The following is a 17,471-nucleotide window of genomic DNA, read 5'->3' on the forward strand; positions in this document are numbered from 1 at the left end:
TCGTATTGGACTGTTCAGTCATCAAAGAACTCACTTTGGGAGTGGAAGCAAGTCTTCCTTGATTCCGAGGGACTGCCTATGATGATGATGTTGCTTTAGAGGGCAACTAAATTGTGAATTGTAAAAAAAGTAATAGTTTTATAAAAGTAATAGGTTTGCCGAGCTCAGCAGCCAGGATTAGTTGATGACACAGAAGAATTCCCATCATATCAGATAAAGAATTGAATAAAGAATTGAGGACATTTACAAGAGCACAATGCAGAAACAGGCCTTCATGAGGTTGAGTAAGGAGCCTCATGATAAACAAACTGTCTAGGAGAAGGTAGCAAGATGTCCAAACAAGAGATATGCAAAGGAATGATCTCATGGGACAGGGGAGGGTTTTCATTTGAAAGTTGAGACAAAGAACATGACATACCTTGGTTTAGGAAGAGCCCTTACAGATTAGATAGTCCTGTCCATATTCCACCCCCAAAAAGAGAATAAAAGAGAGATCTAAAGAGTCTTTAGCAGACGGTGGAGGGGAGAGCTTCCAAGAGCGAGAATGGTCTAACAGTCTTCCGAGGGTGGACCCATGCTGACCTCAGTTAACACTCTAGGTGGCTCTAGAAGAGAGGAAGAAAGGCTATAAGCTGAAGAGCTGTTTGTGCACACCAGCCATCTATCCGATCGGGATCAATAGCAACTGCTCGTCATGGTCGAATGCCTACTATGTATATCCTGATTATGTGTTGTACAGGTATTTGACTTGCCGCTCCTTAATAAAATGACCTATGACTCCCAAGACCCTTGTGGGTAATCTGTGTGTGACCTGTGATCCAAATCTTACATTATGTTTAAATAACTCTAATGTATAGTGAGTTCAAGAGACAAGGCTGAAGCATTTGCAACCATCTTCAGCCAGATGCAAAACCCCCCAAAAAATAACTTGCATTTATATAGCATCTTACACAGCATCCCAAAGTGCTTTACAGCCAATTAAGTTCTTCTGGTGTAGTCACACTTATAATGTAGGAAGCACAGCTGCCAATTTGCATACAAGGCCCCACAAACAGCAATGTGATTAAGACCAGAATCTGTTTCAGTGATATTGGTTGAGATAAATATTGGTCAGGACACCAGGAGCACTCCCCATAGTGCCACTGACTCTTTTACATACACCTGGGAGGGCAGATAATGTCTCGGTTTAACGTCTCATCCAAAGCTGGCACCTCTGATAATGCAACATTTCCTCAATATTGCATGGGATTGTCAGCCTAGATTACATGCTCAAGTCTCTGGAGTGGGAATTAAATCTACAACCTACTACCAGTGAGCCAAGTGGATGGTCTATCTTGGCTTCCTTCTGAGATCCCTACCATCACAGATGCCAGTTACTTCCCATGACATCAAGAAACGGCTAAGTGCACTGGACACAGCAAAGGCTATGGACTCAGACAACATCCATGCTGTAATCATGAAGATGTGCTCCAGAACTAGTCATGCTCCTAGCCAAGCTATTCTAGTACAGCCACAACACTGGTATTTACCCAACAATGTGGAAAATTGCCCAGATAAGTCCTGTCCAGAAAAAGCAGGACAAATCCAACCCGGCCTATCAGCCTACTTCCAATCATCAGCAAAGTGATAGAAGGAGTAATCAAAAGTGCTATCCAGTGACACTTACTCACCAATAACCTACTCACTGATGCTCAGCCTGGGGTCCACCAGGATCACTCGGCTTCATATCTCATTACAGCCTTGGTCCAAATATGGGCATGAGCTGAATTCCAGAGGTGAGGTGAGAATGACTGCCATTGGCATCAAGGCAGCATTTGACTGAGTGTCCTTGTAAAACTACAGTCAATGGGGATCCACGGGGAAACTCTCCAGTGGCTGGGGTCATCCCTGGCACCGAGAAAGATGATTGTGGTTGTTGGAGGCCAATCATTTCAGCCCCAGATGATCGCTGCAGAAGTTTCTCAGCGCAGCATCCTAGGCTCCGTTATAAGGTCAGGAATGGGGCTGTTCAATTATGATTGCAGTGTTCAACTCAATTTGTAATTCCTCAGATAATGAAGCAGTCCATGCCCAAGTATAAGACTTGGACAACAACTATGATGACATTACGTATGGCTTCTTTTATAATTCTATTATGTATGGGTTTTTTTTGTAATTCGAGGATCAACTAACATACTTAAAATCTAATGTTAACTTTCGTATTTTTCTTTGTAACATCCTAAAGTTGTCTTTCAGTTAGATGTGGTTTTGATTTATATATGACTAATAACGACATGGCATAAAAACGTGTCTGGGGCAAAAGACATTAACCATAAACCGGAAAGCTAGGCAGTTTTCTTTGAATACTTATGTAACTGGCATGATTAAAATAACTAACAAATCCTGGTCACTGGCAGATATCCAAAGCTTATAGTATAGTCGAGACCACTGTTTCAGTTAAACGTTAGCAGGGACTGCAAAATAAGGGAAGTTAGAAGAATTTAAAAAAAAAAGGATATTCTGCAAAAAAGGATAGGGCCTGATTTTGAGGGGGGGGGGAGGGGGGCGGGGGGAAGAGTGGTGACAGGAGTACACGTGCAAAGAAGAGTAGGTGAAATGGAGATCCTAGGAGCAACTCGTGAGAGGTTAAATAAGGTCAGGTGGTCAACAAAAAGGATTATAAGAAGTGGGTTTTTGAGTATTTGGCACAGAGGAAGAAGAACACACTGAATCGACTGCAGCCTGCGCAAGGTGAATACATTCTAGCTTCAGCCTAACACCTCCCTGGCTAGGAGAGGAGAGGAGAGGGAGGTGACCCACACTAACTCTGTCCAGTGACTGGGTGGTAATATAATCTGTTTGGTACTGTAACCTACTGTTCGAGATACTGCTGTTGTGTTGCTCTCTGCTGTGTGACAAATAAAAGACTAATTGTAATCTATTGGTGTCCGATCCGAATCTATTGCCAACTGGGATAGAAGGGTTAATTGGCACATACCCTGAAATCCTTACAGTAGCAAGAAACATTTGTGCCACACAAGTGCCAGGCAATGACCATCGCCAACAAGAGAGAATGTCCAATCACTTCTCCATGACATTCAAGGGCATTACCATCTCCAAGGCTCCATCAACAACATCCTGGGGTACTGATCAGAAATTCAACTGGACCAGCCACATAAATGCCATGGCTACTGGAGCAGATCAGAGGCTGGGCATCCTGCGGTAAGTGGTTCACCTCCTGACTCCCAAAGCCTCTCTGCCACCTGTAAGGCACAAGTCAGTAGTGTGATGGAAAACTATCCACTTGCCTGGATGGATACATCTGCAACATCAACATTTCAGTACTCGGACCACTGCTGTTTTTGATATACATTAATGACTTGTACTTGAAGAAACAGGGCAAAATTTCAAAATTTGCAGATGACATGAAACTTGGAAGAGTAGTAAACAATTAGAAAGATACTAATAGACTTCAGGAAGACATAGACAGGCTTGTGGAAAGGGCGGACACAAGGCAACTGAAATTAACACAGAAGTGTGAGGTGATACATTTTGGTAGGAAGAATGAGGAGAGGCCATACACAACTAAATGGTACAATTTTAAAGGGGGTGCAAGAACAAAGAGACCTGGGGGTGCTTGTGCACAAATCTTTGACGGTGACAGGACAAGTTAACGAAGCAGTTAATAAAGCACATGGGATCCTGGACTTTAGAAATAGAGGCATAGAGCCGTGAAGTTATGCTAACCTATATAAAATACTACCTCAGCCTCAGCTGGAAGATTATGTCCAATTTTGGGCATCACACTTTAGGAAGGAATGAAGGCTTTGGAGAGGGTACAGAAGAGATTTACTAGAATGGTTCCAGGGATGAGACAATACAGTTACGTGGATAGACTGGAGAAGCTGGGGTTGTTCTCCTTAGAGCAGAGAAGGCTAAGAGGAGAGTTGATAGAGGTGTTTAAAATCAGGAAGGGTTTAGAGTAAGTAAAGAAAAATTGCTCTGGCTGTAAGATCAATAACCAGATGGCACAGATTAAAGATGTTTGGCAAAAGAACCGGAGGCGACACGAGGGAAATTTTTTTTATGCCACAAGTGGTTAGGATTTGGAATGCACTGCCTGATTTGTAGTAGCCTTCAATGGGGAATTGGATAAATACATGAAGGAGAAAAAATTGCAGGGCTATGGGGAAAGAGCGGTAGAGTAGGATTGCTCTTTGAAAGAGCCGGCGCAGACTCAATGTGTCGAATGGCCTCCTTCTGTGCTGTACTATTGTATAATTCTGTGAAGAAGCATGACACGATCTAGGACAAAGCATATTTGATCAGCACCTCATCCACTTGTCTAAATATAGTCTACTGCTGGCATACCATGGCTGCAAGGCTTCTTCCGCAGCAGCTTCATAACCTACGACCTCCATCACCTAAAAAAGGGGCATGGAACACTATCACAAGTCCAACTTCCCTTCCAAGTAACACACCATCCTGACTTGTATATATATCCCTGTTCCTTCATTGTCACTTGGTCAAAATCCTGGAATTCCCTACTTAACACCACTGTAGGATCACCTACATCCTATGGACTGCAGTGGATCATGGTGGCTGCCCATCACCTTCTCCAGTAACTAACGTTGGCCAACAAATGCCAGCCTTGCCAGCGACACCCACCTCCGAGAATACATTTTTTAAATGTCCATGCAAGTCTATGGATATGTTAAACTTCATGCTGCATTTAGTGAATTGTTTAAAATAACATTGATTAAAAACCACACATTTGAATATAAATAATTGTCAAGAAAGGTGACAGGCAAGAGAGGTTGAGAAGACAGTTGTAGTGGCACACAGCTGAGACAATGAGAATGATAGTTTGGTTGAATTCTTTAAAAACAATCTATAAAGTGTGGCACAGTGTTCGAGTAGCAGATAAAAGGCAGAAATTGACCACAAATGATTGCAGCACATTGTTAGAATTATTTATCAATGAATATGTGAGGAGATAGGTTGTTCTTCAGAGGCAGTAAAAGTGAAGAAAGGCTGAAATCTTTTTAAAATAAAGTTTTAAAACATTTTGGGCAAGAAAAAAAACTTTGTGGTTTGGAAGCATATGGCCCCAAGTTTCACCATGATTTGCTCCTGATTTTTAGGAGCAACTGGTGTAGAACGGAGTATCTTAGAAATCGGAATTCTCGCTATTTAGTTTGCTCCAGTTCTAGTCAGTTAGAACAGTTTCACTTTGGAACAGAATTTTTTTTTCAAAAGGGGGCGTGTCCGGCCACTTACGCCTGTTTTCAAAGTTTCGTCAGTGAAAACTTACTCCAAACTAACTTAGAATGGAGTAAGTGAAGATTTTTGTACGCTCGAAAAAACCTTGTCTACACTTTAGAAAATCAGGCGTCGGTTACAAATCAGGCGTAGGGAATGGGGGGGGGGGGTGTTTAAAGGGAAGTTTACAAACATTAAACACTTCAGTTTTACAAATAAAGAGCCATCATCAATAATAAATGATAAATACATCAATAAATCAATCAAAAAAAATTATTAAGAAATAATTTTCCAAAAAAAAATCAATTAATAAAACATTTTCTACTTACCGACTGCAGCACCGGGAGCCCTCCAACAGCGTGCTGGAATGCCCCGCCCCTCCCCTTCCCCCCCCCACCCAGTGTGTCTCTGTCAGTGTCTCTATCTCTCTGTCTGTCTGAATGTGTGCGTCTCTCATTCTCTGTCTGTCAGTGTCTGTGTAGGGATGGGGGAGAAGGGGGAGGGAAGGGGGAGGGAAAGGGGAGGGAAAGGGGAGGGAACGGGGGAAGGAAAGGGGGAAGGAAGGGAGATGGCGGGGGGGTGGAAAGGGAGATGGCGGGGGGGGGCGGTGGAAAGGGAGATGCGGGGGGGGGGGAAAGGGAGATGGGGGGGGAAAGGGAGATGGGGGGGGGAAAGGGAGATGGGGGGGGGAAAGGGAGATGGGGGGGGAAAGGGAGATGGGGGGGGGAAAGGGAGATGGGGGGGGGAAAGGGAGATGGGGGGGGGAAAGGGAGATGGGGGGGGGAAAGGGAGATGGGGGGGGGAAAGGGAGATGGGGGGGGGAAAGGGAGATGGGGGGGGGAAAGGGAGATGGGGGGGGGAAAGGGAGATGGGGGGGGGAAAGGGAGATGGGGGGGGGAAAGGGAGATGGGGGGGGGAAAGGGAGATGGGGGGGGGAAAGGGAGATGGGGGGGGGAAAGGGAGATGGGGGGGGGAAAGGGAGATGGGGGGGGGAAAGGGAGATGGGGGGGGGAAAGGGAGATGGGGGGGGAAAGGGAGATGGGGGGGGAAAGGGAGATGGGGGGGGAAAGGGAGATGGGGGGGGAAAGGGAGATGGGGGGGGGAAAGGGAGATGGGGGGGGGAAAGGGAGATGGGGGGGGGAAAGGGAGATGGGGGGGGGAAAGGGAGATGGGGGGGGGAAAGGGAGATGGGGGGGGGAAGGGAGATGGGGGGGGGAAAGGGAGATGGGGGGGGGAAGGGAGATGGGGGGGGGAAAGGGAGATGGGGGGGGAAAGGGAGATGGGGGGGGAAAAGGGAGATGGGGGGGAAAGGGAGATGGGGGGGGAGAGGGAGATGGGGGGGGGAGGGAGATGGGGGGGGAAAGGGAGATGGGGGGGGAAAGGGAGATGGGGGGGGGAAGGGAGATGGGGGGGGGAAGGGAGATGGGGGGGGAAAGGGAGATGGGGGGGGAAAGGGAGATGGGGGGGGAAAGGGCGATGGGGGGGGAAAGGGCGATGGGGGGGGAAAGGGCGATGGGGGGGGAAAGGGCGATGGGGGGGGAAAGGGCGATGGGGGGGGAAAGGGCGATGGGGGGGGAAAGGGCGATGGGGGGGGAAAGGGCGATGGGGGGGGGAAAGGGCGATGGGGGGGGAAAGGGCGATGGGGGGGGAAAGGGAGATGGGGGGGGAGATGGGGGGGGGAAGGGAGATGGGGGGGGGAAGGGAGATGGGGGGGGGGAAGGGAGATGGGGGGGGGAAGGGAGATGGGGGGGGGGAAAGGGAGATGGGGGGGGGGGGAAAGGGAGATGGGGGGGGGGAAAGGGAGATGGGGGGGGGAAAGGAGATGGCGGGGGGGGAAAGGAGATGGCGGGGGGGGAAAGGAGATGGCGGGGGGGGGAAAGGAGATGGCGGGGGGGGGAAAGGAGATGGCGGGGGGGGGAAAGGAGATGGCGGGGGGGGGAAAGGAGATGGCGGGGGGGGGAAAGGAGATGGCGGGGGGGGGAAAGGAGATGGCGGGGGGGGGAAAGGAGATGGCGGGGGGGGGAAAGGAGATGGCGGGGGGGGGAAAGGAGATGGCGGGGGGGGGAAAGGAGATGGCGGGGGGGGGAAAGGAGATGGCGGGGGGGGGAAAGGAGATGGCGGGGGGGGGAAAGGAGATGGCGGGGGGGGGAAAGGAGATGGCGGGGGGGGGAAAGGAGATGGCGGGGGGGGGAAAGGAGATGGCGGGGGGGGGAAAGGAGATGGCGGGGGGGGGAAAGGAGATGGCGGGGGGGGGAAAGGAGATGGCGGGGGGGGGAAAGGAGATGGCGGGGGGGGGAAAGGAGATGGCGGGGGGGGGAAAGGAGATGGCGGGGGGGGGAAAGGAGATGGCGGGGGGGGAAAGGAGATGGCGGGGGGGGGGAAAGGAGATGGCGGGGGGGGGAAAGGAGATGGCGGGGGGGGGAAAGGAGATGGCGGGGGGGGGAAAGGAGATGGCGGGGGGGGGAAAGGAGATGGCGGGGGGGGAAAGGAGATGGCGGGGGGGGGGAAAGGAGATGGCGGGGGGGGGAAAGGAGATGGCGGGGGGGGGAAAGGAGATGGCGGGGGGGGGAAAGGAGATGGCGGGGGGGGGAAAGGAGATGGCGGGGGGGGGAAAGGAGATGGCGGGGGGGGGAAAGGAGATGGCGGGGGGGGGAAGGAGATGGCGGGGGGGGGAAAGGAGATGGCGGGGGGGGGAAAGGAGATGGCGGGGGGGGGAAAGGAGATGGCGGGGGGGGGAAAGGAGATGGCGGGGGGGGGGAAAGGAGATGGCGGGGGGGGGAAAAGGAGATGGCGGGGGTGGGGAAAGGAGATGGCGGGGGGGGGGAAAGGAGATGGCGGGGGGGGGAAAAGGAGATGGCGGGGGGGGGGAAAAGGAGATGGCGGGGGGGGGAAAAGGAGATGGCGGGGGGGGGAAAAGGAGATGGCGGGGGGGGGAAAAGGAGATGGCGGGGGGGGGAAAAGGAGATGGCGGGGGGGGAAAAGGAGATGGCGGGGGGGGGAAAAGGAGATGGCGGGGGGGGAAAAGGAGATGGCGGGGGGGGAAAAGGAGATGGCGGGGGGGGAAAAGGAGATGGCGGGGGGGGAAAAGGAGATGGCGGGGGGGGAAAAGGAGATGGCGGGGGGGGGGAAAAGGAGATGGCGGGGGGGGGAAAGGAGATTCGGGTCGGGGGGAGGGAGGGGGAGGGAGGGAGAGGGAGGTCAGGTCAGGGGGAAGGAGGTCAGGTCGGGTCCAGTCCGGGGGGGGAGCAGGAGTCTGGTCGGTGTCGGGTCCGGTCCGGAGGCGTGGGGTGGAAAGCGGGAGTCGAGTCGGGTCGGGAGGAAGCAAGAGCTGGCCGTGGGAGGAGCCTTATTCACGCAGCCCCAGTGAGGCCATTCGGCCAGGGCTAGGGGCTGCGTGCTTCGGGCCCCTCCCACACAGTTCGGCGCCTGGAGCTACTGCACTTGCGCGCCCACTGTAGCGCGCATGTACAGAGGTCCCGGCACTGTTTTCATCGCAGGGACCTGGCTCCGCCCCCTACAGCTTCTGCTGCGCCGCGCCGAGGGCCAGAGGACCTGCAGGGAGGTGGAGAATACGGAGGGTTTTTTTAGGCGCACTTTGTGGCGCGAAAAACGGGAGTCCAGGTCGGGACTGCGCCGCTCGAAACTTGGGCCCATAGTATTTTTTAAATTGTGAGATGGCCTTAAGAATTTCATCACTTTCCCCCAAAATATATAAAGGGGGTGAAACTATAGGCACAAATGTATGTATTTTTAAATGTTTTACTAATTTATACTACGGCTAGTAACTTTTTCAACCTGCTATTACTATGTCTAGTAGTCCAGTGGGCTTAATTTTTCACTCATTACAACATTAATCTCGTTTTCCACATTACAACAGTGACTACGCTTAAAAAGTACTTAATTGGCTGTAAAGTGCTTTGAGACATCCGGTGGTCATGAAAGGCGCTATATAAATGCAAGTCTTTCTTTTCTTCTTTTATGTTCTGGAATGTGCACATGTCAATTAAACATTGAAGGCTGTAATGTAGTTTAACTAAAATGATTCATATTAAAAGAGTTTTTAAATAAAGATATCGATAAATATTTAGTAAACCTGATATATTTTGCCAAATCAGATTGAAAAACTTGAACTATGCATAATATTTTGAGAGCACACAGTTCAATACATTTTATTTTTTAAACTTTTCAATGTATTAACTATAACTATACATATTATAATTGTAGGCTAATATAAAACTAGTTATATTTTACAATTATGAAAAAAAATCAGCCACATTTACAATGACAGAAGGAAACAAAATAAGCCCATAATACAGCCAATACTACTTAACTACAATCAATACATATATTTCTTAAGCTCTCAGGTTTACATATATACATTACATATATGCACAGTAGCATAAGAACATAAGAAATAGGAGCTGGAGAAGGCCATTTAGCCCTTCGAGCATGCTCCGCCATTCAACAAGATCATGGTTGATCTTCTTTCTCAACTCTACCTTCCCGCATTATCCCCATTTCCCTGAATTTCTCTTCGCTCCCCAAAAGTGATCGACCTCTGTCTTGAATATACTCAACGACTGAGCATCCACAGTTCTCTGAAGTAGAGAATTTCAAAGATTCAGAATCTTTGAGTGAAGAAATTTCTCATCGCAGTCGTAAATGGCCAACCCCTTATTCTGTGACTGTGACCCCGTGTTCTAGATTTCTCAGCCAGGAGAAACATTTTCCCAGCATTAACCCTGTCAAGCCATGTAAGAATTTTGTATGTTTCAATGAGATCATCTCTCATTCTTCTAAACTCTAAGGAATATAGGATTAATTAGCAATCTCGTTGTGCGAGGCCCCTTGGGGAAGAGTGACCATAATATGGTGGAATTCTGCATTGGGATGGAGAATGAAACAGATAATTCAGAGACCATGGTCCAGAACTTAAAGAAGGGTAACTTTGAAGGTATGAGGCGTGAATTGGCTAGGATGGATTGGCGAATGATACTTAAGGGGTTGACTGTGGATGGGCAATGGCAGACATTTAGAGACCGCATGGATGAACTACAACAATTGTACATTCCTGTCTGGCATAAAAATAAAATAGGGAAGGTGGCTCAACCGTGGCTATCAAGGGAAATCAGGGATAGTATTAAAGCCAAGGAAGTGGCATACAAATTGGCCAGAAATAGCAGCGAACCTGGAGACTGGGAGAAATTTAGAACTCAGCAGAGGAGGACAAAGGGTTTGATTAGGGCAGGGAAAATGGAGTATGAGAAGAAGCTTGCAGGGAACATTAAGACGGATTGCAAAAGTTTCTATAGATATGTAAAGAGAAAAAGGTTAGTAAAGACAAACGTAGGTCCCCTGCAGTCAGAATCAGGGGAAGTCATAACGGGGAACAAAGAAATGGCGGACCAATTGAACAAGTACTTTGGTTCGGTATTCACGAAGGAGGACACAAACAACCTTCCGGTTATAAAAGGGGTCGGGGGGTCTAGTAAGGAGGAGGAACTGAGGGAAATCCTTATTAGCCGGGAAATTGTGTTGGGGAAATTGATGGGATTGAAGGCCGATAAATCCCCAGGGCCTGATGGACTGCATCCCAGAGTACTTAAGGAGGTGGCCTTGGAAATAGTGGATGCGTTGACAGTCATTTTCCAACATTCCATTGACTCTGGATCAGTTCCTATGGAGTGGAGGGTAGCCAATGTAACCCCACTTTTTAAAAAAGGAGGGAGAGAGAAAACAGGGAATTATAGACCGGTCAGCCTGACATCGGTAGTGGGTAAAATGATGGAATCAATTATTAAGGATGTCATAGCAGTGCATTTGGAAAGAGGTGACATGATAGGTCCAAGTCAGCATGGATTTGTGAAAGGGAAATCATGCTTGACAAATCTTCTGGAATTTTTTGAGGATGTTTCCAGTAGAGTGGACAAGGGAGAACCAGTTGATGTGGTATATTTGGACTTTCAGAAGGCGTTCGACAAGGTCCCACACAAGAGATTGATGTGCAAAGTTAGAGCACATGGGATTGGGGGTAGTGTACTGACATGGATTGAGAACTGGTTGTCAGACAGGAAGCAAAGAGTAGGAGTAAATGGGTACTTTTCAGAATGGCAGGCAGTGACTAGTGGGGTACCGCAAGGTTCTGTGCTGGGACCCCAGCTGTTTACACTGTACATTAATGATTTAGACGAGGGGATTAAATGTAGTATCTCCAAATTTGCGGATGACACTAAGTTGGGTGGCAGTGTGAGCTGCGAGGAGGATGCTGTGAGGCTGCAGAGCGACTTGGATAGGTTAGGTGAGTGGGCAAATGCATGGCAGATGAAGTATAATGTGGATAAATGTGAGGTTATCCACTTTGGTGGTAAAAACAGAGAGACAGACTATTATCTGAATGGTGACAGATTAGGAAAAGGGGAGGTGCAAAGAGACCTGGGTGTCATGGTACATCAGTCATTGAAGGTTGGCATGCAGGTGCAGCAGGCGGTTAAGAAAGCAAATGGCATGTTGGCCTTCATAGCAAGGGGATTTGAGTACAGGGGCAGGGAGGTGTTGCTACAGTTGTACAGGACATTGGTGAGGCCACACCTGGAGTATTGTGTACAGTTTTGGTCTCCTAACCTGAGGAAGGACATTCTTGCTATTGAGGGAGTGCAGCGAAGGTTCACCAGACTGATTCCCGGATGGCGAGACTGACCTATCAAGAAAGACTGGATCAACTGGGCTTGTATTCACTGGAGTTCAGAAGAATGAGAGGGGACCTCATAGAAACATTTAAAATTCTGACGGGGTTAGACAGGTTAGATGCAGGAAGAATGTTCCCAATGTTGGGGAAGTCCAGAACCAGAGGTCACAGTCTAAGGATAAGGGGTAAGCCATTTAGGACCGAGATGCGGAGGAACTTCTTCACCCAGAGGGTGGTGAACCTGTGGAATTCTCTACCACAGAAAGTTGTTGAGGCCAATTCACTAAATATATTCAAAAAGGAGTTAGATGAGGTCCTTACTACTAGGGGGATCAAGGGGTATGGCGAGAAAGCAGGAATGGGGTACTGAAGTTGAATGTTCAGCCATGAACTCATTGAATGGCGGTGCAGGCTAGAAGGGCCGAATGGCCTACTCCTGCACCTATTTTCTATGTTTCTATGTTTCTAATCTACTCCATCTCTCCTCATAGAGCAATCCCCTCGTCCCAGGAACCAGTCTAGTGAACCTTTGCTGCACTCCCACGACGGCAAGTTTGGCTTTCCTCAGGTAAAGAGACCAGAACTGTACACAGTACTCCAGGTGTGTGGCCTCACCAATGCCCTGTATAATTGTAGTAAGACTTCTTCACTCTGATACTCTAATCCCTTTGTAACAAAAGCTAACATAACACTTGCTTTCCTAATTGTTTGCTGTATCTGCATGTTAACTTTCTGTGATTCATGTATAAGGACAGCCAGGTCCCTCTGAGTGCAAATATTTCCCAGTCTCTCACCATTCAAAAAATATTCTGCTTTTTTGTTTTTCCTACCTAAGTGGATAACTTCACACTTCCCTCACATTGTATTCCATTTGCCATGTTCTTTCCTACGCAGTCAACCTGACTATATCCTGCTGCAGCCTCTTTGCATCTTCCTCACTGCTTACTTTCCTATCTAATTTTGTATCATCAGCAAACCTGGATACGTTACACTCAGTCCCTTCATCTAGGTCATTAATATAGATTGTAAATAGCTGAGACCTCAGCACTGATCCTTGCGGTGCCCTGTACCCCACTCGTTACAGTCTGCCAACCTGAAAAAGTCCCATTTATTCCTACTCTCTGTTTTCTGTCCATTAATCAATCCTTGCGAATATATTACCCCTAATACCATGAGTCCTGATTTTGTGTAATAACGTCTTGTATGGCACCTTATCAAATTAAAGAACCAATTATGGTTTTTAAAAACTCGTATCAGGTTAAATAACATTCACATGTGCAGCTCATCGAATATTTATTGATACACCAATATACAAACAAAAAATTCCTCTTTAATTAAAGGAGACTACAAAGTATGAGGACAGAGTTGGCTAAAGTGGACTGGGAAAATAGATTAAAGTATGGGACGGTTGATGAGCAGTGGCAGACATTTAGGGAGATATTTCATAACTCGCAATAAAAAAAAGAGAAGGAAAGACTATAAGAGAAGAGATAACGATCCATGGCAAACTAAGGAAATAAGGGTTGAAAGCAAAGGCATACAATGTGGCCAAGACTAGTGTGAGGCTAGAGGATTGGGAAGCTTTTAAAAGCCAGCAAATAACGACTAAACAAATGATAGAAAGAGAAGATAGATTATGAAAGTAAACTAGCACAAAATATGAAAACAGATAGTAAGAGTTTCTACAGGTACATAAAAAGGAAAAGTGTGGCTAAAGTAAATGTTGGTCCCCTAGAGGATGAGACTGGGGAATTAATAATGGAGAACAGGAAAATGGCAGAGACGGTGAACAAATATTTTGTATTGATCTTCACGGTAGAAGGCAGTAAAAACATCCCAATGGTGGATAATCAAGGGGCGATAGGGAGGGAGGAACTTAATATAATCACCATCACTAATGAACTAGTACTCGGTAAAATATTGGGACTAATGTGAGACAAGTCCCTGGACCTGATGGCTTACATCCTAGGGTCTTAAAGAAGTGTCTGCAAATATAGTGGATGTATTGGTGATCATCTACCAAAATTCCCTGGATTCTGGAGCAGTCCCAGCAGATTGGAAAACCGCAAAAGTAACACCCCTATTTAAAAAAGGAGGCAGACAAAAAGCAGGAAACTATGGACCAGTTAGCCTAACATCTGTTGTTGGGGAAATGCTGGAGTCCATTATTAAGGAAGCAGTAGCAGGACATTTGGAAAAGCAAAATTCAATCAAGCAGAGTCAGGATGGTTTTATGAAAGGGAAATCATATTTGACAAATTTGCTGGAGTTCTTTGAGGATGTAACGAGCAGGGTGGATAGGGGAAAATCAGTGGATGTGGTGTATTTGGATTTCCAGAAGGCATTCAATAAGGTGCCACATAAAAGGTTATTGCACAAGATGAAAGTTCACGGGGTTCGGGATAATATATTAGCATGAATAGAGGATTGGCTAACTAACAGAAAACAGAGTCAGGATAAATGGATCATTTTCAGGGTTGGCAAACAGTGGACTAGTAGGGTGCCACAGGGATCGGTGCTGGGTCCTCAACTATTTACAATCTATAGTAGTGATTTGGATGATGGGACCGAGTGTAATGTAGCCAAGTTTGCTGATGATACAAAAATGGGTGGGAAAGCAAATTATGAGGAGGACACAAAAAATCTGCAAAGGGATATAGACAGGCTAAGTGAGTGGGCAAACATTTGGCAGATGGAGTATAATGTGGGAAAATGTGAGGTTATCCACTTTGGCAAAAAAACAGCAAATTATAATTTAAATGGAGAAAAATTGCAAAGTGCTGCAGTACAGAGGGACCTGGGGGTCCTTGTGCATGAAACACAAAAAATTAGTATGCAGGTACAGTAAGTAATCAGGATGTGGAATGTTGGCCTTTATTGCAAGGAGGATGGAGTATAAAAGCAGAGAAGTCCTACTACAACTGTACAGGGTATTGGTGAGGCCACACCTAGAGTACTGCATACAGTTTTGGTCTCCGTATTTAAGGAAAGATATACTTGCATTGGAGGCTGTTCAGAGAAGGTTCACTAGGTTGATTCCGGAGATGAGGGGATTGACTTATGAAGATAGGTTGGGTCTATACACATTGGAGTTGAGAAGAGAGGTGATCTTATCAAAACATAAAAGATAATGAGACGGCTCGACAAAGTGGATGCAGAGAGGATATTTCCACTCATAGGGGAAACTAAAACTAGGGGACATAGTCTCAGAATAAGGGGGCGCCCATTTAGAACTGAGATGAGGAGTTTCTTCTCTGAGGATTATAAATCTATGGAATTCTCTGTCCCAGAGAGCTGTGGAAGCTGGGTCATTGAATATATTTAAGGTGGAGATAGACAGATTTTGAGCAATAAGGGAATAAAGGGTTATGGGGAGTGGGCAGGGAAGTGGAGCGCTCAATGATCAGATCAGCCGTGATCTTATTAAATGGCAGAGTAGGCTCGAGGGGCCAGGTGGCCGACTCCTGCTCCTATTTCTTATGTTGTTATGTTCTTAACAGACTATTTTTCAAAGATTCTGCAAGAATGAATGTAAATATCAGCCTTGGGTCATTGGTAGCACTTTTCCCTCGGAGTCAGAAGGTTGTGGTTGTGTACTAAGGGAGTAGTGCATGGAGATATCGCCTTTTGGATAAGACGTTAAAAAAGACCCCTTCTGTCTTCTTAGGTGGACGTAAAAGATCCCATGACATTATTTCGAAGAGCAGGAAAGTTCTCCAGTGCCTTGGCCCATATTTATCCCTGAACCAACATCACTAAAATAGATTATCAGGTCATTTATGTCTTGCTGTTTGTGGGAACCTTGCTGTGCGCAATTGGTTGCTGTGTTCCCCACATTACAACTGTGACTACTTACTTTTTTTTATTCGTTCCTGAGATGTGAGCATTGCTGGCATGGCCGGCATTTATATTGCCCATCCCTAATTGCCCTACATTGGCTGTAAAGTAGAGACATCCTGTAGTTTGAAACGTCTAAATGCAAGTGATTTCCTTTCATCAAATAGTACTGAAAATAAAACCGTTACCTAAATTTAACAGTATAAACAATTGATACAGAGTCGTGGTTTCAAGGCTGACATCGTGTCCCCAATGTTCAGGTGATGCTCTCTTATAAAGTCACACAAGACCTTTCATTAAATGGCTCCATTGTGATCGCTGCCAGGTAAACATGACTTTCAATCGTCCCTGTTGGTGAAGCCGTCACTCACCACCCCTGTAACAGACATGTGAGGAGACCAAATCCATCGCTCGGCTCCCCGCTCACTCACTGAAATGATGCAGATCCACCGGCCCGCACGAACTGTCTCCCCCGCAGGCCGCAACACGGCGGCGGGAGCAACACCTGCAAACCCCGCTGCTCCCTCAACCAGGCACTGGTCCCCCGCATTCGCCTCCAGCCCAACAGCCACCGTCCCTCACCCACCTTCTCAACTCCGGATCCAAGGAGCCACCGTCACCGCAAAACCGGCCCCAGCACCGCTTTCCACCCGAGCGCCCATGACAACGGCCAATAGCGCCTCAGTGGCGACATTCAAAACTGCAGCTCCAGGGCCCTCCCAGTGACGACAGCCAGAACTGCAGCTCCAGGGCCCTCCCAGTGGCGACATTCGGAACTGCAGCTCCAGGGCCCTCCCAGTGACGACAGCCAGAACTGCAGCTCCAGGGCCCTCCCAGTGGCGACATTCGGAACTGCAGGTCCAGGGCCCTCCTAGTGGAGACAGCGGGGAGTTTGTTGAGCGTGAGATGAAGCATTGCAGCGAGGAAGATCGAGAAGAGCGTTGGCGCGATGATGCAGCCCTGCTTGACCTCCGGTCTGGATGTGGATTGGATCTGTGGTGGATCAGTTGGTCAGGATCATGGCTTGCATTTCGTCGTGGAGCAGGTGGAGGATGGTGACGTTTGGATGCAGCCAAAACGGAGGAGGATGCTCCATAGTCCCTCACGGTTGACAGTGTCAAAGGCCTTTGTGAGGTCAAAGAAAGCCATGTACAAGGTTTGGTGCTGTTCCCTACATTTTTCTTGTAGTTGTGTGGTGAAGATCATGTTCATTGTACCCCTTAATGGACAGAATCCACATTGTGACTCTGTGAGGAGTTCTTCAGCCACAATTGAGAATGATTCTAGCGATGACTTTTCCAGTGGCCGACAGCAGAGAGATTCCTCTGTACTTGCCGCAGTTACATTTGTCCCCTTTTTTGAAGATGGTCACAATTACAGCATCCTTGAGATCTCCCAGCATGCTATCCTCTTTCCAGATAAGAGAGATGAGGTCATGCATTCATGCCAATAGTGCTTCTCCACCATACTTTAATGCCTCAGCGGGGATTCCATCTGCTCCTGATGCATTGTTATTCTTGAGCTGACTGATGGCCTTTTCTACCTCATGCAGGGCTGGGGTTTTGCTGAGATGATGGCGGGTAGCATACTGCGGGATGGAGTCGAGTACACTTGTGTCAAAGGCAGAGTCTCGATTCAGGAGATCTTCAAAGTGCTCCTTCCAGTAGGCCCTGGCTGCCTCAGTGTCCTTAATGAGTGTCTCCCCATT

The 17,471-nt window shown here is 47.7% G+C and overlaps 1 protein-coding gene across 4 annotated transcripts in view; it reads right to left on the reverse strand.

Annotated features, from left to right (window-relative positions):
• chst10 (carbohydrate sulfotransferase 10) overlaps positions 1–16,439 on the reverse strand; it is a 144,560-nt gene extending 128,121 nt beyond the window's left edge. For 2 of the 4 annotated variants that reach the window (XM_070892073.1, XM_070892070.1), the window contains exon 1: positions 16,350–16,439. The gene's annotated coding sequence lies outside the window, so the exon portion shown is untranslated. Of the gene's footprint in view, positions 1–418; positions 606–15,951; positions 16,178–16,349 lie in introns of those variants that run through there. The other 2 variants (XM_070892071.1, XM_070892072.1) reach the window with 2 other exon arrangements.
• Positions 16,440–17,471: the final 1,032 nt, after the last annotated feature.

This window comes from Pristiophorus japonicus, chromosome 10 (genome assembly GCF_044704955.1).
Source record: "Pristiophorus japonicus isolate sPriJap1 chromosome 10, sPriJap1.hap1, whole genome shotgun sequence".
NCBI lineage: Eukaryota > Metazoa > Chordata > Chondrichthyes > Pristiophoridae > Pristiophorus > Pristiophorus japonicus.